Below are 27,783 nucleotides of genomic sequence, written 5' to 3' on the forward strand. Positions count from 1 at the left end.
AGGCAGAGATGGAGAACCTTTGCACCTCCAGATGTTGTGGAACTTCAGCTCTCATCAGCACCAGCCAGGATGCCCTAGGGCCAGCAATGATGGCAGCTGTAGACAAATCACATCTGGAGGGCCACAGGTTCCCCATCTCTTCTCTAAACTATTTGGTTTTGCCCTTTCTGAATCCCTGTTTCTCTGTTTAGGGTCCACCTCCAGAACTCATTTCTAATTCTAAGATTCAGTTTTACAAGAAGGGAAGTAATGTTTAAGCAGTGTGCCTTTGGATATATGGAAAGGCTGAATAACTACAACTATAGCAAGCAAATCTGATTACTTGGGAGGTATGGTGGCCACTAGCTGGCAGCCACCAAGAAGAAATCTTCTTGCCACCACTGCTAGAAATCCCCAACCATTTCATTTGCATTTTGTCTCCCTGCCAAATAATAACTCAAACTCCTCATTTAGGTGCTCATGAACGAAATGGGAGGGACATTTTGGCTCATCTTTAGTTTTACATGTTCTTTAGTAAACTATTTCTTGAAGTGAGCATGGCTTTGAGAAAGCATATTGAAGAAACTTATCCATGCTGTGCCTATAAATGTTTGCAATTGGAACGAAGGGCATCACGCCTTTGTTCTTAGGCTAAGATCAGATGGCGATATATTGCAACCTGCTCTGAGTCATTGAGATTGGGTGGGAAATAAAATGAAATAAATAAATAAATGCAGGCAAAATAAAGAGCTCGGCATCCTGCACTCGTTTAACTGCAGGAAATCTGTATTAAAATTCTACTGAAGGTTTCCAAAGTTTCTGAATTCCCACATATCCCCAAGCTAATCATGTAACTGAATGGCATATTTCTTTTATTTATGAAAGTTTCAGAAAGGGAAATCAAATGCGGGAATAACCATTTCCCTCTTTGAGGGGGAGCCATTTATAATACACATTTGTTAATATCCCTTTTAAAAAGGAATGATCACAAATTCTGGAACGTATTGCTAAATGAATTATTGAAGTCCAAAAGTACCATCAGGGTTTATATACTCTACATAATTGCCATTCTGGTCCCAGAGAAGGACAAGTCCAAAATGGGTAACTTGAGCAGGTATACTGGTCAAGCACCAGTTGGTGGAAGTGTGTTAGCTTTCAAACTTCAAAATGTTGCTGTTGTTTTTAATTGAAATGGAAAAAACCATACCAGTTCTCAAATTTAGAAAAGAAAATAATCCCCATGAACAGTGATCAGCATTTTAGGGTATCCTTGCCATGGTACAGTAAAGCACAGAAAAGGAGACAGAGGTTCGAGAAAGAACTATGGGTGGAGGGGTGTCCTTTTTCTATTCTTGGGGAATTGGGGGAGTAAGCTAGGAAGGGGAGTAGTGAATGCATTGGGATTTTTAAAGTGCCCATATTGAACATGCAAAAGATCCATCAATTGTTTTGAGTGTTTGATGGGGACATTGAAAACATTATTTGTGAGGCCAGCAATATCTCTTCCTTCTATAAGTCAGGACCACCCACCCACAAATATGCAAATCCAGATTGCAATGTTCTTCAGTCAGAGAGCAGTCCAAGCAAAATACCTCCAGATGATTCTAGCAGAGCACCAAGCCACATAGCTGAGGGAGAACAAGTAGCAGGGTCGTTGTTCAGCGCATTTCCCTTACGTGCCTCACCTACCCATAGTCCACTGTGGTTTCCTCTGAAATTGCCCACCACAAATACAATGCTAGAGGCTCTTGGTGTCTTCTAGTTACTATGGCAGCAAATGAGAAGATGGTTAAAACATCTGGGGAGACAGTGGTTTCACCTGAGGCAGTTCAGTCTAAATGTTTTGTGTTTGTTTCCTTCTCCAGGTATTTAGCTATTTAAGTCCCACAGCTTGCTTGAGGCAGGAGCACAAAGTCTCTTGGCCTGTGGCTCTTAGCTGGTGGATTACAGCATTGCTGGCTGGGCAGTGACAAGCTGGGGCTGAAATGGGAGGAGATGATTGGAGAAATAAGACTATAAGAAGAGCCTGCTGGATCCAACATCTTGTTTTTCAGGTGCCTGTGGGAAACCTGAAAGCAGAATCTGAGCATAAGAGCACTCTCCCCTCTGTGGTTTCCAACAACTGGTATTCAAAAGGACTGCCTCCAGCTGTGGAGATGAAGTAATTAACTGTGTAAGTAACTGTGGAGATGAAGTACTAGCAATTGTTGCTAGTAGCCATTAATAGCCCTCTCCTAAGTAAGCATTCTTCTATACACTTGGTTATTTTATCTTTAGCAATACTTTCCAGCTCTATGGAGGCAGAGCAAATGCATCATGGCTAAAAGCCATACATAACCTTCTCCTCCATGAATCTGTTTTTTGAAGCCTGCTAAGCTGGTGGCCATGTGTGCTTGGTGAAGTTCAAGTACAAGTCCCAAGGCACATATCTTGGGAACATGCCCAGCCTGTAGACTTAAAATCAGCGCTGCTCCCTATCACCCTTTGGGGTTCCAATTCTTATTGGTTTTATGGGTTGGGGGGGGGGAGAAAATATTGTTGTGGGTGCTCCCTGGTGAGAGGAGAGAGCTTTGGGGAGAAAGTTTGCCTCACCTTTTTGTGCAAGCTTAATTCGGGGATATAAGAACAGAAGTGAGAGTGTTACCTATAGATACATGCTGTTCTATTTTGTGGGTAAAACAACACAGGCTGATTGTCTCTGCTGTATTTCTATACAGTGGTACCTCAGGTTACATACGCTTCTGGTTACATACATTCCGCTAACCCAGAAATAGTGCTTCAGGTTAAGAACTTTGTTTCAGGATGTGAACAGAAATCATGCTCCGGCGGCACAGCAGCAGCAGGAGGCCCCATTAGCTAAAGTGGTGCTTCAGGTTACGAACAGTTTCAGGTTAAGAACGGACCTCCGGAATGAATTAAGTACTTAACCTGAGGTACCACTGTATTTTGTCATTATGGTCCCTATGTGTTGTTGAGATTTAAGAGGATCTTATTTGTTACTTAAAATGTGGAATTTTTATTTTGCAATTACTTGTGATGCATTTATTGTGTAAACCATTCAGCGACTTCTCTGAAGGATGAAGCAGCATATAAATTGCCTAAATTATATATTAAAAAGTCTTGCTTAAAAACTTAACTGTGCTAGACTGAATGCTGAAACTGTCATAGTCAGCCAGCAGTGGGGTTAAGAAAGATATGTGAGGTTGATATTGTCAGTATTCACACACAAGCTAAAATTGTATGGAAGAGACAGCAAAAACTGGTTAACGTTTAGTTTGTTTTAGTATCCAAACATACCATTGCTCCTTAAAGACATTTTCTTTTAAAAAATATGTTATTTTTGTTTGTTATGATGTTGGCATGTTTATTAAGAATTAAGTGTGGAACTTAAAAAAATAAATCCCCATTTATCTACAGCTTCCCTTCTCTGCAACCTTCCGATGGTTTATTTGAAATTGGGGCGGGGGGAGGGAGAGAAATCTTTCCCTCCTGTGCCATGTATGCAAGCTCAAATGACTGATCCCAATACCCTGCAACCAGGATTTTTGAAGCTTTACTCTTCTATAAGCTACTTCTGATTCAAGCCTACTGCTGCTCTCTATTGTAGTCCCTTATCCTCAGTCCTTTGCAAAATTCATCTTGGCATTATATAGTAAATCCTTGCCTCTCAAGCATCGTCTTCAGCAGAGGTATTCCTGTGATAGCTCATCAAAAGCAACAGAGAAAACAACTAAATGTAGATGTGTGTTATGGCTTGTCTACATGATTCCAGCTGAAATAAAATGTCACTGTAAATTGTACAAATCACTGTGAACAAATAACAGTCTTCATGCCTGGTATAAAACATCCAACGATAAGACGCTAAGAGCATCAAATACTGCTTTGGGACATGGTTTTGTCCCCTTCATCTTTAAGCTCATAGCTCAATCCAATTACAACAAATTTAGCTTCTGCCCGTGATTTGTGTTTCAGAGGAGGATTTGTTTGTACAAACTTCAGCCTACAAACTGGAAAATACTCAAAAAGAAATTCATGAAAAAGCAGGAGGAATTACGTCACAGAACAGGCTGTTTGTACGATTTCCAGTCAGCTACTGTTGCCTGCACGTTTTTTAAATACCTAGGAGATCACTGCCTCTCCTGTCCTATCACTCTCCCTCAGATCAGTTGAGAGCACTCTTGAAAATGCCAGGCACATGCCAGCTTAGAGGTGGCTCTCAACAGCTTCCCCCAACTGTCAAATCTCCACCCCACAGATTCATCAAAGCCTGAATGTTGCTTGGAATCATTGCCAAGAACTTTTCTTTGAGGAGGCTTTCAGAGGGAGATAGGCTAAAAACGCTGACAGTGGGTGGGTTCAGCATTTGCTGTTTTAACTGGGCTCCCCGGAATGCTCATGGCACTTACGCATCCCCACCAAAGATCTCCCTCTACTGAACAGAAAGTTGGTGTTTTCTGTTCGAAGCATTCTGATGATATCTTGTGGGGGAAGAAAGTGCTATGAATGACCCTCTTGGTTGGCGTTGTGTGCAGTGAGGAGGAACACAAGAATAAGAGTGCACATTTCCCTTTAAAAATAAATTATTTCTTCTTCTTCTTCTTCTTCTTCTTCTTCTTCTTCTTCTTCTTAGTATTATTATGTGATGTAGAGTGTTGGACTGGGACCCTGGAGACCTGGGTTCAAATCACCACTTAGCCATGAAGGTCAATGAGTGACCTTGGGGCAGTCACTGCCTCTCAGCCTAACCTACCTCATGGGGTTGTTGTGGGGATCAAATTACTAGGTGGAAAACTACCCTTAAACACATTTGAGAAAAAGGCACGATATAAATGCAATAAATATATCATCATCATCATTATCATTATTCCTACTCCAATTGACCATCTGCCCTTAACCCTCAGGTCCCAGAGTGGGCTGCAACAATTTAAAATTCAATATTAAAAACATATTGCAACCAGAGGGATACAGTGGGTCCTGAAAACAGACATCTCATTCATCAAAAGCCAGGCTAGGACCAGCCTGAGGCATTTTGCCACTTGAGACGAAAAACCCTTGCTGCTGTTCCTGTGCCCTCCATGGGCATGGGCGCAAGCTGCCACGAATGCAGACCGCCATGCTCTTGCCATGCCCCTGCTGCCACCCACTCCATCGGTGTGACACATTGCTGCTGGGGTGTGTGTGTGCTGCAGTGCTGCTGTGGCAACAATGTGTTGGAGGACGAAGCACACCTGTGTGGCAGGAGGAGGCAAGCAACACATTCCTCAGGCCCAGATCTGCCATCTGAGGCCACCACTTTGCCTCATCTCATGGGTGTGCTGGTGCTGGATCAGGGTAAAGAGGTGTGTCTTCAGCATATGGCAGAAACCATAAGAAGAATAAAGGACCCATCACTCAAAAGTGATAGGTACCCCATCCATTTTTACCAGAAGACCTGCCCCTTTTATAGTTGCTTTTAGATTCCCCCTAGGATCTACCACAGAAAAGGCCCTCACCTGGACCATCCCCCATTGAATTTCTGCAGGAGGTGGAACTACCAAGAGGTCCCTCTCGGCTGAGCTTAGTAACAAATATGGTCTGTAGGGAAGGAGCCAGTCTTTCAGATATTTGGAGCCTTTTAGGCTTTGAACACTGTTGCAATCCTATACTTTCCTGGGAGTAGGTGTACTGCTAAGTAGACATGTTGAGACTTATAAGGAATGGTTGAGGGAATTGGGTATGTATAGCCTGGAAAAGAGGAGGCTCAGAGGAGATCTGATAGCTATCTTCAAATATCTGTTACGTGGAGGATGGAGCAAACTTGTTTTCTCCTGCTCCAGAGGCTAGGACCTGAACCAATGGATTCAAGTTACAAGAAAGGAGATTCCAACTAAATGTCAGGAAGAAAAGTAAGAGCTGTTCAACAATGGAACAGACTCCCTGAGAGGTGGTGCACTCTTTTTTCCTTGGATGGTTTTAAACAGAGGTTGTACAGCCATCTGCCATATATGACCTAACTGAGATTCCTGCATTGCAGGGGGTTGGAATACATGACTCTGGGATGCCTTTCCAATTCTATGATTCTTATAACCTGCTATTTCTGTAGTATAGGTACTGTGGAACAGATTGTCATAGCTCTACTGCCAACTATAAAAACCTTATAATATAACAAAATGTTAGACTGTTTCCATGATTCATATTGATTTCAATATAAAATGCATCTAAATTCCTGTGCTTAGTCACTCCCAGCCATTGCTTTCTGACTCTAAACAAACTTATTCCTTTAAGGGAGATTTATTCGCACCTTTTCAGAAGATGAAAGGAAATGACCATTTCAACAGGTAATACATTATAGCCTGAAATTAAATGAGTCACACATCGTTTTCTTAGGAAGGCTTCCGTGACCAAAAATGCAACTTGAATACTCAATCTCACAAGCCTTTGAAGGCACAAAATACAGAAATAACAAACAATTCCAATAAATACATAGGAACAAGTTGTGTTTGGGGATTTGCTGAATTTGGCCCTATGCGTGGTGATAAGATGCAGCATAAGACAAATCCAAACACTCTGTATTGATGCAATTCATGGAGGATAAGGATCAATGACTACTAGCCATTATGTAGCTATGTTCTACCTCTACTGTCGAAGGTAATATGCCTCTGAATACCAGTTGCTGGCAATCACAAGTGGGGAGAGGGCTGTTGCACTCATGCCCTGCTTACAGACTTCCTACAATGGGGACCCAGATCTTACAGGAAGTCTGTAAGCAGGGCATGAGTGGGTGTTGGCTTAGATGGGCCTTTGGCCCAACCCAGCAGGACTCTTATTGAATGGTAGAAGGCAGGAAAAAAAGTGATAACAAACCAATTAGACAAAAGTGCTTCTTGTTACTTTCCTGCCACACAATTTCTTTTTTATTATTATTATTATTTATTTTATTTTTAAAGTGGGACTTTTTAGTGGTGCTTCCAAATTCCTTGTCTTGGCCAGCTATCAATCTGGAGGACAAAAAAATTATCAACAAGCTGGAAGAAACAACCCCAAAAATCCAACCATCAGCAAAACTGCTGCAGCTCTAAAAGGAAGTTAAAATGGATGTGGTAGGGTGCTGTCTCACGTGGTGTTACCATTCCTAGGATTCAATAACTTTTTAAAAAGGATTTATGAAATTGAATTATTCAGTGTGAGATTTCTGAAGTGCCACAAGCATTAATCTATTTTACAAGCATCTGGATTGTTGAAAAAGAACATCATTGCCAATATTCCTCTCAAAATGAATGTTGTTTATGGAGATAAATGTGTCCTTTTCTGTATCTGAGCTTCACTGTCAAGTGGGAAGACACCAGCGTGAAGGTGCATGTGGCTTCTGCAGGATAGTAGCTCAGAAAGGATAACAGGAAACACTGGGGAAAAGGTGAAGGGGGATGGAGCAAGGCCAGGCAGGACTGGGCTGCTGAGAAAGTAGCAAATGAAATCACTAGAATGGCTAAATAAGGTTTCCAACCATTCACAAAATAATTCAGGACCTGAAGAGTATCTGTTGCTTCATGATGGAGCCCTGAAGGGAAATAAGGGCTTCCTGGTTCACTTAAACTAGGCATGTCCAAAGTCCGCTTCGGGGCCTAATCCGTCCCGCTGGTTGGTTTAATCTGGTTAATCTGGCCCCTGTAGCAGTTTATTTCCTGGGGTAAGATCCTAAAAAACCCACAACAACAATTCTCAAAAAAGGTCAGCAACTTTGGTCGGCCCTCACGGCCCTTCACTTCATCAAATCTGGCCCGCTTTGAAAAAAGTTTGGACACCACTGACCTAAACAATAGGATTAGTTCTTCATATAATTCTCCACATATCACCCAGGCCCATCTAACCCAGAGCCAGGGCTTTTTTTCAGCCAGAACTTGCCGTCACCTTTCAGGCACTGCCCAGAGCAATAACCTCCTTTAGTTTCCATAGAATCATAGAATTGTAAATTTTAAATGTCTCGATCTAAGAAATGTAATCTGTTGCTGAGATCACATAACACTGGTCCTGAAAGACCTACATCAGCTTCCAGTATGTCTCTGAGCACAATTCAAAGTGTAGGTGCTGACCTTCGAAGTCCTAAATGGCCTCGGTCCAGTATACCTGAAGGAGCGTCTCCACCCCCATCGTTCAGCCGGGACATTGAGATCCAGCTCTGGGGGCCTTTTAGCAGTTCCCTCACTGCAAGAAGTGAAACTACAGAGACCCAGGCAGAGGGCCTTCTTGGTAGTGGCACCCACCCTGTGGAATTCCCTCCAATCAGATGTTAAGGAGATGAGTAATTATATAATACAGTGTTCAAAACTCCCATTCTTCTGGGCACATTTTGCAACAGGGAATTTCATTAGCACGAGCCGCTTCCGAGCTCTGAGCGCAGTAGTGCGCCTAAGCTTTCTGATTAAAACTGAGGAGGAAGAAAAGGAAGATCCTTTTCTGCCACCCACTTCCAGCTACTCTCTGAAGATTGGAGAAGAGACCCTTTAAAAAATATTAGGTGGGCAGGCAAGGGAAGGACTAGACCATGTGAAAAATGAACACGATATTTTAGCTGCGGTTCATTCATTTCCAGCTTTGTATTCTTGTTATAAAAAAGCATGCCTGGACATTCCATTGTTGCACCCACAACCTTGGTTTAAGGTGCCATTTAGCTCCTAGCTTTCAGATCTCAGTGTCTAACACTGATAGAACATTTAGGAAACATCTGAAAGCAGCACTGTATAGGGAAGCTTTTTAAGGTTTGATGTTTTATTATATTTTTATGTATGCTGGAAGCCACCCAGAGTGGATGGGGCAACCCAGTAAGATAGGCGGGGTACGAATAATAATAATAATATTGTGAGGCATTGTGGGTAAAGTGGCCCTAGAAAGTGCCTGTTTAAACAATATTTTGTATTCTCTGAGGAAGGATCCCCTCCCCCGCTCTGGAGTGAGCCCTGTAAGTTACTTTGAGCAGCCTTGTGCAAGATAAAGTGAATAACAAAATTAATAAATAATCTCTGAAACAATCCAGATCACGAAACTAGACTAGGACACTGTACAGATACAAGGACAACAGAAATCAGCTAAGGCTGCTAAGCTAACCGCAAGTGCTTCTCAAGGCATTTTGGCTCAAGATATTTTGCTGCCTAAAGAGAAGCCCAAACAGCAACCCCACCCCCACGCCTATCAAGAGACTCTACAGATGTGCTTTTGCTTTGCTGGGTCACAGGAATTCCATTAAAAATAAATAGACCATACCATAGTGGAGTTAAACCTCTCCTGCTCTGAATGTTATGAATGAGCTGTAATCTGCAGTTACCATTTCTGCATCCAAACCAACATGCTTGCTACTGTACCCTACTGGCTGGTGGGAAATTGCTCTAATACCCTTCAAGCTAACTCTGATTCTAGTCAGATCTCTGTGAATGTTTTTTGCTTTGGGGGGAAGGAAACCCATCTGATTTAAGATGAGCTCAGTATAGCTGGAATGAGAGATCTGGTGTTTGAATTTGTGACCTTATGGTACTGAACAAAGGAAGACTTTAGGGTAAAGTTGTGCTTTGATTATCCTATGTCCAAGTTTAAATGTTTTAAGAAGTAAAAACTCATTCTGTTTTCATCAGCTGTCTGGTTGAATTACATACAGTAACTTGATTCTGTGGGGGCTGTTAACAATTGAGGAATTGTGGCACCACATTCACATCTCAGAACTAGGCATGTATTGTGAGGGTTGGCATATCCCTTATGTTGAGCTCAAACAGTCCTGAACCAGTCATACCCAAGACTCGAGAACTTTTCTACAGGATGAAAGTGACCAGGCCAGGACCTTGGACAGCTATATTCAAATAGAGACACAGAGGATGCATTCTCAAGCTCATAGACCATTAGGTGAAACCTTAAGTACAGTCATAAGCATATACATCTCTGCTGACTAGGCTCAGCAAAGGGCTCAGTATTTATACGAGACCTGGCCAATCCAAAGGCTTTATAGGTAAAGATAAAGGGACCCCTGACCTTTAAGTCCAGTCGTGGATGATTCTGGAGTTGTGGCGCTAATCTCGCTTTACTGACCAAGGAAGCCGGCGTTTGTCGGCAGACAGCCTCCGGGTCATGTGGCCAGCATTACTAAGCTGCTTCTGGCAAACCAGAGCAGTGCACGGAAATGCTGTTTACCTTCCCACCGGAGCGGTACCTATTTATCTACTTGCACTTTGATGTGCTTTCAAACTGCTAGGTTGGCAGGAGCAGGGACCAAGCAACGGGAACTCACCCTATTGTGGGGATTTGAACCACCAACCTTCTGATCGGCAAGCCCTATTGCGATTACATGTATCCATTCTATGACAGAAAGTGACTCTGAAATAAAGCCACATGCAATGAATCATAGCTCACTAGGCCTCACTCAGCCTCCGAAGTCTTCAAGGGAAGCTTTGGAGTTCCTGAGACAAGATGAGTTCTTTAGTATGCTTTTAGTGTATTACCAACTCTCATGTGGAATGGGATTTTTAGTTGATGGTGTTCATTATTAGTAGGTATGTTTGCCAACTTTCAGCTCCAGAGTAAAGATTGTAATTTTGACAGTTGTAAATGAGGGCTTCTGATTTAGTGAGTTAACCTTCGAAGGCAAGGCAGGTTTAAGGATTAGCAATTTGCTTGGATAAAGGAAAACGGAAAAATATAATTAATCACTTGCCTGTCCCCCCAACACTAGTTTACAAAACCATGGTGAAACTTTATTGAGATCAAAATTGAAGGGTGACAAGGTTAATATGTAGCTTTAGACCTCATGGTTTCATTAGCAAACACATTACAGGGCTGTAAAGCTGAGCTGACAGTAATGCTAGCCCCAAACAAAGTAAATAATTACTAGCTTGGCAAATGAGGAAGCACTTGCAGAGTTTGTTTACATTTGGTTTTTTTGGGAAAATTCATGTTGGCAACCAGTCAAATACAGTTTGATAGTAATTGTGACAATTGCTCACAGATGCTGCTGGAAGAACAACAAAAGAATGGATTTATGGTTATTCTCCCTTGCATTTCTCCCCTTTGTTGCCTCTTTCTTTCACCATTTTGGATCAATAATAAACTCACAGCCACAAAGATAAGTGGGTTACATGGCAGATGGGCTCTGGAATGCTTAAAAATCTCATGTTGCATTCTGTCTTTTAGCCATAGACCAAAAGAGAGCCATAGACAGCTGTGTTCAAGCTGCACTCATAAAATCGTTGCTCTTTAGAAATGCCTGTGGGTCCCTGAGAGGGGATCATAGCCCTGCATAGGATTTTTCATGAGAAAGGCAGTGGTTCCATGCTGTTGTGCTCTCAGTAAACTTTCTCAGATGCTGGGGATACAAGACTGCAGCTAGGATCCGTTCTTTTGCACAAATCATTCTGAAGGGAACTTTGAATATATTGCCTGAGATTTCAACACGGAGAAAGCCCACCAAACTGGAAAATAATACTGTGTGGCAAATCAGATGAATCAAAGTAATCATCATAATAAGAAAAGAAAAGAAAACCTTAGGTCCTTTTCCAAGCCTTCAGATTCACCTATATCCTAAGCAAGAATTTGTATACAGAATCCAATGCTTACAACTTAATATTTGATTTTGAATTCCTATTTCCTCTTGAGGTACAGTAGAATGTGTACATTGGAAGCCAATTTTTTATTGCTAACATATTCTTGTCTTCAAATCCCAAATAACTGAATTATAGTCTGTTCAGTAACCTGAGACCAGTGGTATCATTACATTTAACCTCCTCTCTGAGATATCTCGGTATATAATTGCTATGAATTATAATTCCTCCAAGATGAATACCACTCTAAGCTTGGAAAGAAAACAAAAAAGTGAGTGTTCCGGAGTGGGGAAGTATTCACAGATACTATGCATGCCTGTAGGAGAAAGTGAGCAATACAAACACTGGTGCCCATGGTTTTCTAAACTAATCCCCCAAACCTCAAAAGTATCTGAGTTGTCCAGCTACCTAAAGTTTCTGAATTATTGATCCCTTCTCCTTTGTTTCTCAAGTTGACTGCTGTGGCTCCTTGCTAGTAGGTCTCCCCCCTCTTTTTTTCTCAAGCTACTTTCATCTGTGCTCTGACCTCTTCTTTCTTCGTGAACATTATTTTAATCATCGTATTTCTCAGTGCCATGCCCTATATCTCTAACTCACAGATGGGCAACCTGATTAGCTGGATGTTGTTGGACTACAGCTCCCATTATCCCAGCCATGGACCATGGGGCTAATGGGAACTGGAGGGCAACTACTCCTCTTTGCTCTATCTACTTGTTTGCCAACTCAGTAGGTTAGAGCATGGTGTTGGTAATGCCAACGTTACAGGTTCAATCCCCATAAGAGACAGCTGCATATTCCTGCATTGCGGGAGGTTTGCCTAGATGAACCTCCGGGTCTCTTCCAACTCTATGACTCTTTTACTCTTTTTAAGCTCAGGATTTCCACATCTGTCTCTTTCTAGGTACATATTTTTCTTTATCACTCTCTCTCTCTCATATCTGCTGTGTTCCATTCATCATCATCTGGTATCCATCATGTGCTGTATCCAGCCTAGTCATTTCTTTGCTCAAGTATTCCCCATATAATTTGATTTCTCAATGCCTTCCGTTTCTTGGTTCAATTCTTTGTGCACTCATTTTTTTTTCAATTTATTGTTTCCACTGCTGACTTCCTAGGATGCAGAATTGGCTGAATTAACAGGACATTTTATGCCCCAAATGCCTTCCCCATTCAAGCCCCCAAGACTCATGAAATTTCATATATGATTTTGGGCCACAGCTCTTGGACTGTGTACAAATCTAGCATACTACCCCAGATCACTTTTGCCAAGGAATGTTGGGTCACACCTTTAAGATTATATGCTGATTCCTTTAAAAAAACAAAAACTGCTCAAAATGATTGCTTGGTTAATTGCATATCTCTCCCATATTGGCCTCTTATAGCCAGTGTGGGCGCTGTAAGCATCCGACAGTTTGACTTCACTCCCAAAGGCACACTCCTCCATTGTCTTCCAAGACAGACAGATGCCAATAACAAGTCAAGCTGACTCGGTTAGTTGAGCAACACACTGCTACAAACATGCTAGTGAATGTTTTATAAAAATAAATGCAATTTCAATGTAACTGAATGGGATTTTCTCAGAACAAGATGTTGCAGGTCTTTGCTTTTTCCTACTGCATGTGTCAATTTATTTTACTACAAAAAGTAATTAGATGTCCACCTGCACCCTTAAGCATTGAGGCATCCGCTTTATGTACGAAGTAGGCATGGATGGCATTTGAAAGTACCAAAGGATGGCCTGGATAGTTCAGTTGGTTAGAGTGTGGTGCTGATAACACCAAGGTTGCAGGTTCAATCCTGTATGGTACAGCTGCATATTCCTGCATTGCAGGGGGTTGGACCAGATGATCCTCATGGTCCCTTCCAACTCTACAAATCTATGATTCTAGGATATGTGGGCAAGAGGGGCTGACTGTCAATACCTGTGGCTCCCCCTTCAGTGCTTCTCTCACAGCTAAACTCACTTTCTGTTTCTCAGATCCTGAGGAGATGGAATGGGTGGAAAGAGCACCCAGCCTTTCCCACCAACATAGGGTTGTATCTGAAGTATCAGTGAGTAACATGTCCTATAAGCAACCAGATTAACTTGTGTAACTGGACTCCTCCCTTCCCCTGTATGCCTTGTAAATCTGTCCTTCTAGGAGCCATCTGGAGCAGACTTGGGGAAAGTGTGGGCACACACAGGGGAAGGGGGAGTTCAATTGTGCAAGCAGAAAGCCTTTCACTGATGGGACGCATTAGTTTGACACTGCCCATGCCTCTTTAAGCCCTTTAAGACTCCACCTAAGCCTCCACTCTGTAATGGCACCTCTGTTTTCTAAGGACTAGAGTCTGCTGTCATCCCATGTACTTTGAGTCTTACAATCACTGTAGTCCTGACCAGGACCAGCCCAATACATTTTGACACCTGAGGAAAGCCACAAAATGACAAATCCCTCCCTCCTGCCGGGGAAAAAAGGGTGAAATAAAGGAACAAAGGGTAAATAAAGCTCTACATTGGGATCTGCTGCCTCTGTGGATCCTGCCGCCTGAGGTGGTCATCTCACCTTGCCTCAAGGGAGGCAAGGGAGGCCTCAAGGGCCGGTCCTGATCCTGACTGCCTTTGTTCTGCTCATTTTGACGAGTGGAGATATGCCAATCTATTTCTAGAATGTTGGAGAACTAAAATGCCACAAAGCCTTCTCCACAAGGCTTACAAATAGAGGGACATAGTAAAATCTGTATGTGGATTTCCAGCAGGTAGGAATCTGAATTACTGAAATGCTGATGGCTGACACTTTGAGAATCATTGCTATGCTATATATTGACTTAAGGAGATGCCATGCATGCCTGTTCCTTCTAGTGATGGGAAGGTTGGGTAGGTTTCTCTGCAGCTGACTGACATTTGATTGACGGAAGACAGTAAGGGGGTCCACTTGCCTTTTAAACTGCACAGTTGGAGCTGTCAGCTAAGGCTCAAGCCAGACATTATATATATTTTTTCCTGTGCAGCTATTGGCCCAAGTGTTGCCTTAAAAAAAAATGAAATGAAATGAAACAATACCATTACAAGTGAAACTGCATGAAATGAACAAAATAGGACCAGAACCCAATATTCTGACTATCAGCAAACCAAAATAGCACTACAGTGTGCAAGAATGCTGGCTTCAGAGTTGATCAGTTCTTGACCTCTTCCTAAACAGCTGTAGGAATCCAGCTCCACTAGCCTTGGGGTGTATCTCAGTACCAGGCAAACACCCAGGTGAGGGAGCGATGTACTGTTTTTTTCCTTGCAGGTACACCTGCAAGCCAGGGAGCAAACCTATGTTGGGAACTGAGGGAGGTTGGGAACAGCAAAATTATTTTTTATGGATTTCTGAAGAAGCACTTGAGTGCTGAAGAGCACCTGGCAGTGATTAAAGTTGTGCAGTTCAAGAGCAGCTGAGAAAGAAACATACACAGAAACTGGATGAAGCAGCAGCAAAAGTTGTTGTTTTCTGCAACGGGTTATCTAGGAAGGCATAACGTGCAATACCATTGCCTGACCCAGAAAGTCCAGTTCTGCAGGGGGGAAATTCCAAGGAAATGATATATAAAGATATATAATGAATTGGAAAAAATGTTTAAAAGTACCTTTTCCCAAAAAAAAACCAGAGTCCTTTTTGTTGGGGATAATTCAGAGGGAAATTCCCAGGTGTCAAAAAAGACTATTTATTTATGCCACTATGGCGGCCCATGTTTTATTAGGCCAAAAATGGAAAACGGGCAAGGTCCCAACCAAAGAAGAAAGGCAACTTAAACTGATGGAATACGTGCAGCTTGCAGATTTAACATACAGAATAAGAGAACAAGAAGAATGTATGTTTAAAGAACAATGTATGTTTACTGAATATATGAGTGAAAACTGTGTTCATTTAAAAATGTTGGTAGCATTAAGATAAATTCAACAGTGCAAATAAGTTTTGATGGATGTAACAATGGATTACTGAATGGTTTAGTTCATGTAAAATATGCAGGGATGTATGGTATGCAAAATGAACCACGGAAAGGGAAGAAAGGAAGCCATTGATTTAAGGTTGTTTAAATGAATATTTTGCAATGTAAATTAGAAAATTTAATAAAAAATAATAATAAACCTAGACCGAGAAACTGCATTTACCAGCACTACCTCCATTCGGAAACATACCCAGTTACTTCAGGGGTCAAGGCCACAGATGTGTGTGTAAGCAGTTATGTAGTGGGGGGCGGGATTGTGAAGTGCAGTAGAAGCAAGTAGGCCAACTGCCACAGTTGCAGGACAATGGATGAATGAGGTGATAACGAGGCTTTCAATATCTTCTTTAGGTTGTGGGGCTTTTTTTTAAAAAAATGAATTGTTCTCTTTTTTTAAGACTGTACACCACATATTAAGCAGTGTAGAAGTAGAAGAAGCTCTCTTTCTCTCTCTCATCCAAATGAGATACTGAAAGCATTCATTAGGAACAAATACTTATGTTTCTTCCTGTACTGGCAGACTTGGGAAGCCTGACTGGCCCTCATTCTTTCTTCCAATTACGGGTACTATCCCAAGCAGGCTGAGATAAGATAGCCTCTGTGCTTTTCAACATTTCTTTTTCACCACCAGCTTGCAACACCAAGATACAATCCCTTCCAGAAGCATGGAGAGCTTCTGGGACATCAATTCTGCAGGAGGTTTTGCAACATTATCATCGCTTCCAAACGTTAAATTCAACAAGAGAGCTGTAAATACGTTGCACTGAAACTGACACACACACCCCTACAGAGAAAATTGAAGCACATTCAGCTCTTAGAGGAGAAAAGCCTATCTGAGGTAGAGCTGTTGTAGGAAGCACTTCATATTATGTATGAACACTGTTGCAGTATTGATTAAGGTATATTTTAATCAATGTGTGAATACTTTAAACAGAGTGGCTTTGATAGGCCCTAAGGGAACCTTATTTCATTCAGTTCAAAGGTTAGGAACCTTTGCTCTGAGAACAGGTGAAGAGGTGATAACACATAATTATGAGGCTGCATCAGATTCCCAAGCAAAATGTCAAAAAAAATGAATAGCGCTAGACAACAGTTGTGTATTAGCTTAGACAACAACTGATTTGCATTGCTTTATTTTATTTTAAGGCAAAAGTAGATGAGCATTGCTAAAATTCATGAATTGTAAAACACTACACAACATTTATTGTGGCCTACAGGACAGTGACTAAATATGCCTTAAAGGTGAAGTAAGATAAACTGTCAAGCTGTCTAAAAAGCAGTAGTATGGGCGTGATATTTTATTTATTTATTTTAAAATGTATCCTGACAACCAGCCAATTCAGGATCTTGTGACTGTTTATAATTGGGGGGCAGGAAGGGGGATTTCTATAAATTAAATTAAGAAACGGAAATAAAACTGTAAATACTTAAAACAGGAAACAGATTTTTTTATATTATATTTTATGTATATTAGGCAAAATAACATACAAAAATGTGAATATCAGGAGAGATGTGCACTAAAAAGCTGGTGAATTTTCATGAGGAATTTTCTTTTAGAAAGATTCACACACACAAAAATGTGGAAATGTGACAAACTGAACTTAAGCTTGGGAAAATGAGAAACTGAGAAAACCAAACTAACAGATACTGCCATTCCTACCAGCAAGATACCATGGCTGTTGCTTCCAAAAGCCACTGTGAGATCAGGCAAGAGGAAGAGGAACATATTCTTCCTGTTCCCCTCCCAATAAAGGTCATTCAGCAGGGCGGGCAAGGCTAATTTAGCCCCAAACCCAAGCAGAACCCAGTTTAAAATAGGTCCAGATATTGGTTTCCTCCCATCCATTTCCCTCGGACAGGCAGACTTCATTAATGTTACTTCATTAATGTAGCAGCTCAGATGGGTATCTTATATCCAGCCCTTTCTGGCTAAGAGTCATCCAAAAACTGAGGTACCTGGTGTGGGGACCTCCAGTCCTAAAACAGGGCTGCCCAGATCCAATGTCTCTTCAGGGTCATTGGCTGGGTGGAGATCTGCTGGGGGATCCTCTTCTCTTTGCTCCACATCTGGGGAGACGTCAGGTTTGAGGTCTTGGCAGAGCTGAACCTTGGTGTCACAAGCATGTGATTTCCCCATCTGCAGTCTGAAGGGATATGGTTAATTCCACCACTGTTGTGCTCTGCCACCTTATCCCTACCTTATTCTTCATAGACCAGGCTTCAGACACAGCAAGGCAAAATGAATAAGAAGGGGCTGCTAAGCCCAGGAATACCAGGTTGGACAGGGCAAGGGTAATGATACCAAAGAATCACAGAATGGTAGAATTGGAAGGGACCCCCAAGGGTCATCTAGTTCAATCCCCTGCAATGCAGGAACCTCAACTATTTACCAAGTGTGTCAGAAATGACTGGCAATCTATTATATACAAAAACAGGATGGAAGAAGGAGAAAGCTATGTCACCAACATGGTTCTCTCTTCCCAAGTCCACGTCTGACATTCATACAAGATGCTTTTTCTCTTTGAAGAATGGTAATTATCTGTTCCAGATCCCTAGGTATGAAGAGACCTATGTGTATGAAATAAACCTATGCTATAGTTCGAAAGCACGTCAAAGTGCAAGTAGATAAATAGGTACTGCTCCAGCGGGAAGGTAAACAGCGTTTCCGTGCGCTGCTCTGGTTTGCCAGAAGCGGCTTAGTCATGCTGGCTGTACGCCGGCTCCCTAGGCCAATAAAGCAAGATGAGCGCCGCAACCCCAGAGTCGGTCACGACTGGACCTAATGGTCAGGGGTCCCTTTACCTTTATAGACAACTAGTTGGTCAGTCAATAAGAGGTCATTGATAAGCAAGTGATCAATGAGCCATAAGCTCCGCCCCCCCACAAATGTAATAGTGATTGACTTGTGTACTAAGGACCTGCTTTATGGTACTCCTGGAAATTTTTGTATTTTAACCCTACATTAGAATGACATAATCAGTGAAACAAAATATACTTTCCAGAATTCATTTACCTGCAGAAAGAGGTGTTTACCCTTAAATATTCTTTTCCTTGAGCAATATGTGTAAATATACTGGTGAGATATTAAATTGGCATTTGATGTAGGCTACTATTTTTTTAAACAAAGTTGTCATTCTACTCCTGTTGAATTGCTCATAAATTCAGGCTTGAATAAAGAGATCAGATTACATTAAATGCATTTTGGTATCTCTAACTTTCTGCAATGAATTAAAACTGGCTGATCGTGTCTCAAGTGCATTTCATTTTCCGTTGATTCATGTACTGCAATATAACCTTCAAAATTCCCTTATGCCAACAAACCGACTCAAATGTACCGAGTGCATGAGAAGATTATGGTAGCTATAAGATTGAAAACTATATCATGGCATCAGATAATGTAGTAGAGGTATTGTGAATGCATAAACAAAACCTGTAAATATAGAAATAACAGTTTATATAATCCACTATTGAATTCAAGGGAGAGGTTTGTTGCTCAATGACTATGTACAAATGGACAAAAATATGGAATGTCAATATAATATTTGTGGTTCATTCTTCTTATTATTTTTTTAAAAAAACTTCTTCATGGGTGTGCACTAGAAAAAAGGCATTCATATATATTTTTCTTCTTAGAACAAAATGCATTTTCTCTCAATAAGCCAAGTAAATTGAGAGCTATGAAAACTAGAGGGATCCTTAAAAACCTGCTATAATTTTTCTTATTTTTTTTTAAAAAAGAATTAAGTCACTTGTAGAAATAACCCTTCATATATATTTTTTCTATACAAGGGCTTTTTGTTCCTTTGTTGTGAAATCCAATCCATCTTTAAAGGCTTTTTAAGCTGGCAAAAATGCATTATTACTAAGCTGGTAGCTTCTATTGTTTCAGAGGTAGCTATGGCTATGGATGAATGCTTTCAACAGAAGTTAAAAGAGATAATGAGTCTTTAATGATACAAAATCAGAGCCTTGTGTGCTTAGTGAAGCCTGACACAAGCTCCAGCTTTCAGCCAGCAAGAGGAGCTTATACGATCTTCCCGTTTTTCTAAGCTCAAAATACCCACAAAAGTGCTTTCTTGCAGCACTCTCTATCTCCCAAGATATTATCAGTAGTAGATGCCTATGATGCTCAACTGTTAAATGACAAGAAACATCAAATAGCAATGGTGAAATTAAACCCAATTTTGTTTCCTCACCCCACCCCAAATCTCTTAATGGATCGAAGGTAGATATCATTTTCCAAGTAGATGTCCTATGTATTCCTTTGTATGCTTCCATTTTTTTCCTTGTCAATATCCCCTGTTCTTTCATCTGATTCAGCTAGCATACACAACCCAATGTCTGCAGGTGACTTTTTAAAGCAACTTCAGGAATGCCAACAAGAACCATTCACACTAATAAACACGATTAAGTGCATGAGATGTATTTTAAACTTGTAAGACATAATTTCACTCTAGGGTTAAATGTCTTACGATTCATATTTTGAAGCTGTTTCTGTCATTGTGAAGACAACAGATTTGCTGTTTTCAGTGAAATGTGTGTGTGCAGAGAAGGCCAACCAAGATGATAAAAGGTCTGGAAACCAAGCAACTTGAGGAATGGTTGAGGACGTTGGGTATTTTTAGCCTGCAGAAGAGAAACTAGGAGGTAGCATCTATAAATATCAGAAGGGCTGTCACATGGAAGAGGCAGCAAGCTTGTCTCCTGTTGTTCCAGAGGGTCTCATACTGAAACCAGTGGATCCAAATTACAAGAAAGGAGATTCCGACCAAACATTAGGAAGAATTTTCTGAGAGTAAGAGCTGTTTAACAGTGGAATGGATTACCCTGGAAAGTGAAGGAGCTTCCTTCACTGGAGATTTCTAAACAGAGATGGATGGCCATTTGTCAGGGATTCTTTAGCTGTGATTTCTGCATTACAGGTGGTTGGACTAGATGACCCTTCTAGCGCTCCAATTCTATGATTCCACAAACTTAATAGAATCGCCATATCAAACAAACAAAACAAAATAAAGCATATTAAAATCAAGATACCTGGCAACAACCCTCATACTTGGAAATGCAGAAGATTTAGGAATGATCTATTCAGTGGAATCTTATCATTACAATGGGATCTAAATCTTATCATTACAATGGGAAATGTTTAAGTTTGTGTTTAACTTTCTAATTAAAATCAATAGATCTTAAATATTCACCATTACACTGGATTATGCAGTTTAAAGGGGTTTTCCCCCAACGGAGCTGACAAAACCCGATCAAAAAGCTTTTTTTACATCAATCTTGACTAGTTTGGATTAAAAAATGACTGACAACACACCACAGTAAATCAAGTTACAACAAAAAACCAGCAGCACTAGTTTGCAAAATGTTGATTGACAAGGCTCTCTGATCAGTAAATGCACTGTTCCCAAATCTTAAAACTAATTTAGACTCCATCTGCACTATATATTTAGAGCAGTCTTATACCATTTTAAACAGTCATGGTTTCACCCAAAGAACTTGAGTTTGTTAAGCTTACTAAGAATTCTTAAGAGACCCTTGGTTCCTTCACAGAACCTCAGTTCTGAGAGTTCCCTAGGAAGAGGGATAGATTATTAGACCACTCTGGGAATCCTTGTTTGGTGAGGGGAATAGGGGTCTCCTTTCAACCCTGATCAACTATATTTCTAATCTAATGCTTCATTCCAGGGCCAACCTTCCATTTAGCCTAGCCAAGTCAAGCCACTTGTCTGAAGTGATGGATAAGAAGAAATGGCTGATTAGTACTTCATGATCTGTCTGCCACTCCTGTTTTTCTCATTCATTCACTCATTTATTCACTTGCTGCCATTGACCTCCCTCAGACAAACACCAATCAGTCCATGGAGAAGTGGAGAAGTGCAGACAGAAGTGCCTGCAGCCACTGCTGTCAATTTACTGCTGCAGCAAAGTGACTAGTGGTGTTCCTAAAGGGGGCTCCATGCCATCCAGATGTGGAAGGGTCCTTACTCAGAGTGATGCATTGTGGGTGAGGTGGCCCTGGAGACCGCCTGTTTAAAGTTTCACATTTAATTACTGTGAAACTTTAAACAGCATTACAAATACTGTTCAAAGCCTTAACAGTTGTTCAATATTAGTAGGTAAATTATTGAAGTGGGGATCCCTGACATTGTGTGCCCTACCAAATTTTAATAGCAAATGGCAACCATAGAAACCTGTCACTGATTTATTCTAAGGCACATCTGGAATGGATCTTTTTTCTTTAAATTAAAAAGATGTATTTTAAACTTCATCACTATGGAAGGATCAGAAAAGAAAGGTGAATAGCCACACCCTATTTAGCAACTGGAAAAAAGAACATAGTATTATGTTTTAATATCATGAAATCTGCCCCATATTAGTCCAAAGCAAGTGTTCTTCAAGCCAGCTTTGGGGTACGAAAATAACAGAGAATTTATTCATGCCCATGAAATCAGACTTGAAGCTATCTTACTGGTCCATCAGGGGTCACTTTTTGTGACATGAGACTGTGCCCTGATTTGTCTTAAGCGGGGGGAAACCAGGCTTGCTTTTATAAAAGAGAATGTGCTGTGATTTTGATTTGGTTTGTTTTACATAGCTCCAGTGTTTATACCATTTACATTAACTTGCCCTGAAAATATATCGGGAGAGAGCGAACTTTTCTGTTCATGACTAGATCCCAGAATGGAACGACTGCCCACAGTGAAATGATGTGTGTATGTTTTATGAGTATCCTATGTTTTACCTCTTAGACTCATAAAGGGCCTCAAGTGCAGGTATCAGTTATATGGCAGTATGAGGGGGAAAACGCCATACAGCTGCAATAACTCTCTCTGGTGTCCTCAAAACTGTTTTTCATTACATTCACTCTCTTTAGCTTCTAGTTGGAGGGTCCCAAAGAGGGAAGCATTTGCCCCTAAGTAGCCATAGCTTCCAATCTTTAACTACTGCTTCTCTCCCTTTGTATTTATGGACAAAGTCTCATTCAAACAACATCCTATCAGCCACCAACCATTTCACTTTTAATGGCTGAGCCATCATTTACCTTTCAGGATGTCAGATCCTATGGAGCTCACCAGCAGCAGCAGGAGGAGCTAGCAAGCAAAGCACAGCACAACTACTGACATATTATCTCCCTGGAAAATGTTAAGGCTGTTTCAAATGACCCTCACTTTCAATAGCAGCTGGCACAGAATTGCACTAAGTCTCACAGGTCAACAGGAATTCTGCTTTCTCCCTGGACAGGTATCCGTGCACGACTGCATATAGAAACACAGAATTTTTGGAAAGGAGCCCAAGGGCCATCTAATCCAACCCCCTGCAATGCAGGAATCTCAGGCCATCCAACTCTGCTTAAAAACCTGCAAGGAAGAAGAGTCTACCACCTCTCATGGTAGTCCATACCACAGTCAAGCAGTTCTTAGTGTCAGAAAGGTCTTCTTGGTTCAAGTCAGCATCTCTTTTCTTGTAACTTGAAGCCATTGGATTGCACTGGAAATCAGCTTTTGGAGTGCTTCTGTGGGCATGGGCGAGATAATTGCTATTGTGTCAAAACAGCAATGGTATCTCTACAGCACGATACTGGGGAGTGCCTGGTTAACAAGCTACTTCTTTTATTTCCCTAATGCCATAAATGGTTGGCACAACACCAGAGATTAACACGTTAAGCACATCAAGGGGCTCTACCAGGGACCCAGGTGCCAGGATCATCCCAGGGTCAAATTTATTGCTAAAGATGCTTTGGTGTTGGGGTTGTTTTGCTTTCCATCATGAGACTGGCATGCTAACCTGGCCTTCTGACAACACTCTTTATGATGGAAGGGTATTAGTATTATCTCGAGTGATTCTCAGAGGCTGATGTTGTCAGAAACAAAAGTCACCTTGCTGAAAGCTTAAGCCGAACAAAGAATGGTATTCTTGCAAATACAAATAGAATGGAAGCTGAGTACTAATGCTTGGATGGATGGTTTTCAAAATGGATATAAATATCATACTAGGAGATAAGAACTTCCATTGATCCATTTCCGTTCTTGTTTCCAAGCTTAACTTATGATTATTATGATTGTGATTTAAAGCATCCTCTTTCTACTGAATATTGGTCTATGCAAACTGAGAAGCATCATTGCACCATATCCTGAAAGTTCACAAGGGATACTAACCCTGCCTTCTCAACAGATGCTTGGGCAAGTTACTCCAAGGGCCATGGGCGGGTTTCAGCAAATGAGTCCTGTTAGCAAATGCCCTGTTAAATAAAATTATGGGAAAACCCCTAAACAGAAACACTTCGGCATACTGGGTCTGGTTTTGACTTTATATCTTGTTGCATATTTAGGGATGCTTTAAGAATTTGATCTTCACAAATTTCAAGACAAAATGATGTGATCCACAGCTGCCAGGTGGGAGGACTGGAACCTTGCTATTCACCAGATTTTGCAATTTTTTTCCAAATGTTCGGATGCAGTTCTCAGCAGTTTAGACATATTGAAATACGAATTTAAACTGCAAATACAGTCTCAGTTGTGGCTCCTTCACACATAATATCCAGATATGTTGGACTACAACCTCTATCAGCAACAGCCAGCACAGTCAGGGATAATAGGAGTTGTAGTCTAAAATATCTGATGGCCACCATGTTGAGGATGCCTAGTACAGAGTGCCTTTTCCACGGGTTTGATAGGCAGTAACTGTGGATTCATCTTGCCTAGTGACACATATAAACTAATTTTATGCTGGTATTTCTTTCTGTGCTGATCTAGCTTTGCAGAAAACTGAACGCCAAGTTTGCAAGCATAGGTTCAGTGACCTCACTCACAACTATAGGATTGAGATGTAGTATAACTGAGACTGACTGATATCCTGATTTTATCTTGAAACAACATTAAAAACGCAGGGAGGGGGAGGCGAGAGAGAGAGAGAGAATCTCTAGGGATAATAAAATTAGCCAACTGACTTATCAGCAAAACAATTTTGTCAAACAGAGACTGAAAATGAGAAGGTGTTACTGAAATGTGAAGGCCTTAAATCATAGCAAAAAGAAAGCAACAGAAAATCGCTTGGGGCTGCAAATCTAAGCATACTTACGTAAAATTTAAATCCCTTTGAAATGAATGCAACTAAAGGCTGCTTCCTCTGAGACACTTTCTACCGGACTCGGGTTCCAATATCTGTGTGCAGAATGACCACTAAGAGCAGCAGTTACAAAGGGTGCACGGTTGTGTGTTAATTGCAGCACTATATTACATTTAAGGAGTAAACTAAAAGTGTGTTTATAGTGGGGTGATTAAGAATGATTTGCTCGTCTGCACACTTTTGATAAATGACATGTATATGTTTCAAAATCCCAAGTACAGAATGTAGCCTAAAAAGCAGGCCAATATGGCAGCTCTTCCTGCAGCCATAGAAATTTGAGATGAAAGGACGAAAATATAACATTGAAAGTCTGCATGCACTTTCACCATGAAGCTCCTTACTTTGGAAGAAATCATGCAATACTTGCACAGTCCTGATCTGCTTTTAAACTTCTTCCTCAACTGCCACATGTAGTGTGGTGTAGTGGTTAAGAACGGTAGACTCATAATCTGGTGAACCGGGTTCGCATCCCTGCTCCTCCACATGCAGCTGCTGGGTGATCTTGGGCTAGTCACACTTCTCTGAAGTCTCTCAGCCCCACTCACCTCACAGAGTGTTTGTTGTGGGGGAGGAAGGGCAAGGAGAATTTTAGCCGCTTTGAGACTCCGTAGGGTAGTGATAAAGCGGGATATCAAATCCAAACTCTTCTTCTTCTTCAGTGCATCTGCAGTGACATACAGTAGTACCCTTCAAGATGTACCATTTAAGGTACTATAAGTTTCTATTTTTCTCCAGATTTTATGGAGCAAAATTGTAGTGGACCCTCCATACAACATTTCACTTTTTTTCAGAGGGTGACTGCACTTTTCCCCATTCACAACAATGATGAAATGTGTTAGAACAGAGAAAAATTGTGTGACTGTAGTCACATACCTGTTCCTTCGTTCATTCAATCAGTAAATGTTGGAGTTATGTATTGTATTAACCACCTAGTATTCCAGTATTCTGTTCATGAGTGAAATTAGAAGATTAAATGGAAAGAAATTTGGGAGGTCATTGTTTTGGTCTGAGCTATGGATAACCTCGTCAAAAAAAAAAAAATCCTATGAGAAGAGAAAGTGGGGAATATTAATATTTCCTGTAAGCCACTTAGAAGTTTTACTACAGACAAGTTGACGAATTTCTCGATATCTTATTGAATAATCCTAATTATCATTGTTGACTCAATGGGGAAGGAATGGAGTTAATCCCATAGGACACATGGGGAGAACCTTTGACCTCACCCCAAATGTTGCTGAACTACAGCTCCCACCAGCCCCAGAAGCAAGCATGGCCAATTGCCAGGGAGTTCTAGTTCTGCTGAAGAAATACAACCTGTGCCGTTAATAATGATTGTGCAACCCGTACAGCACATAGGCGACAATTAGTCACACAATTAATATTCTGGTTCAAAAACAATTTTTCACCATTTATCAGATTTGTGAGAATAAGACAACTACTTACAAAGTACTATGAAAACTTATAAGCTATCTAAGATAAAGTGAACTTGCAGTATCAGATTTTACTAAGTTCTTACAACTTCTTGACTCAATTTTTGTTTTTTCTTGTTTTTTAGATAAGTTCAAGAAGAAGGTAGGTAAGTTCAACGACGTTCCTGGTAGCTGTGAAGTGCAGATGGAAGACAGGGTGCCAGCATTCTATCCCCATTTCGCCCTACCAGTCCATAAAGTTGAAGAGCTGCTATTTTGCCCCTGGCAGGGCCAATTTATTGGGGTTGGCTGATAGCCCATTCCCTGAGCACAGTTTTCTGGGCTTCCTCAGTAGACTCGAGCCATTAATGTGACTATTAGTGCTAAATGTAGTTGCATGTCGAGGTCCCCAGGGCCACCCCAATAAATCACACATCACACAGAAATTTTTGTTTAAGGTTTTTGGCATAATTTTGGCCACAACTTTATTAAAATACAAAAATGTGAGTGGTTGCTTAGGCATTGGTTGTGACTATCTGCCCCCCCCCATGGGGGACAGACTGACATTCCACACGCCTGCAAAAGTCAGAAAAGGGGAATACACTTGGAGGTAGTGACAGAGCAGGGAACCTGCCCTCAGCCCTTCCCAAATGCAACAGGAGCTCTTGCAATGGCCCAAGCCCCCTTGACAGGGTGGACAAGCAATAGTTAGCCCCTGATTCCTTTAATGGAATCCCTTGCAGCAGCAGCATTAGAGGGGCAGGCACAGCCAATCCATGCCCCTCAACCAACCAACCATAAACCAATGCCTAACCACAACCTTACAAGTTGTGATGATTTGCTACACAGTAGGCAAAAACCAAATGGTCCCAGCCAATCAGCCAGATGGACAAAATTCCTACTGGGCCCCTGCCCCAAGAGCAGACGACCCCATGACAGGCGTAGCAAGGTCAAGCAAACAACCCTAAATATAGGGAGGGAGGGACGGACAATCCGATGCATGGGCGAAAAGAGGAAGCCCTAGCCTCATGCAGGGAGTTTTAGCATTTCTGGCTGTCAATCAACAAATGGCAACATTAACTTCTTCCCAACAACAAGGGAAGCCCAATCGCATCAGTGGCCAACAATCAGTTAGCCCTCCCCACAACTTTGGAGTGTCCTGGGGCCCCCACCGCAACACGTGCTCTCCATGAAGGAGAACATGCTTTACAGAAACAATTTCTTGGCTTAAGCATAAAGAACTGAATAACTTTGGGAGTTCTAGTTCAGCAACATCTGGGGGCTGCAACCTGTTACAAGGAAAGAAAGACATCTTGATCATTGTCCTTTACCAGAATTTGTGACCTCTGGCAATTTTAAAAGGAAATAGCTATCCTTCAAGGTAGCATTGTTCACTGAAGCTTGGGTTGCCTGTAAGAAACCACTCCCACCCCCGCAATAGCTCTCATTAGCTGCACCAAAGGAAGTTGTTCTCTAACATTTTGACCATAATGCATTACTGGGGCTTTTATCTTTGCATAAGTAGTTTTTAAATAGTAGTCTAGCTTAATGAATTTATCTTAATAGATTTCTATGTTCAAGGTTATGTTTGTGTGTGTGTTTTGAAGAGAAATCCTTTCTGGTTAACTGTACCTATTAGAAATGGACAGGATAATTGCATAATTGCATTCCTGTGTGGTTTTCATCTGCAAAAGGAAAATAACTTCTCTTGCACGGTTGCGCTAAGGAAGAGAGAGATA

This window comes from Podarcis erhardii (assembly GCF_964252035.2).
Source record: "Podarcis erhardii genome assembly, chromosome: 1".
Classification (NCBI taxonomy): domain Eukaryota; kingdom Metazoa; phylum Chordata; class Lepidosauria; order Squamata; family Lacertidae; genus Podarcis; species Podarcis erhardii.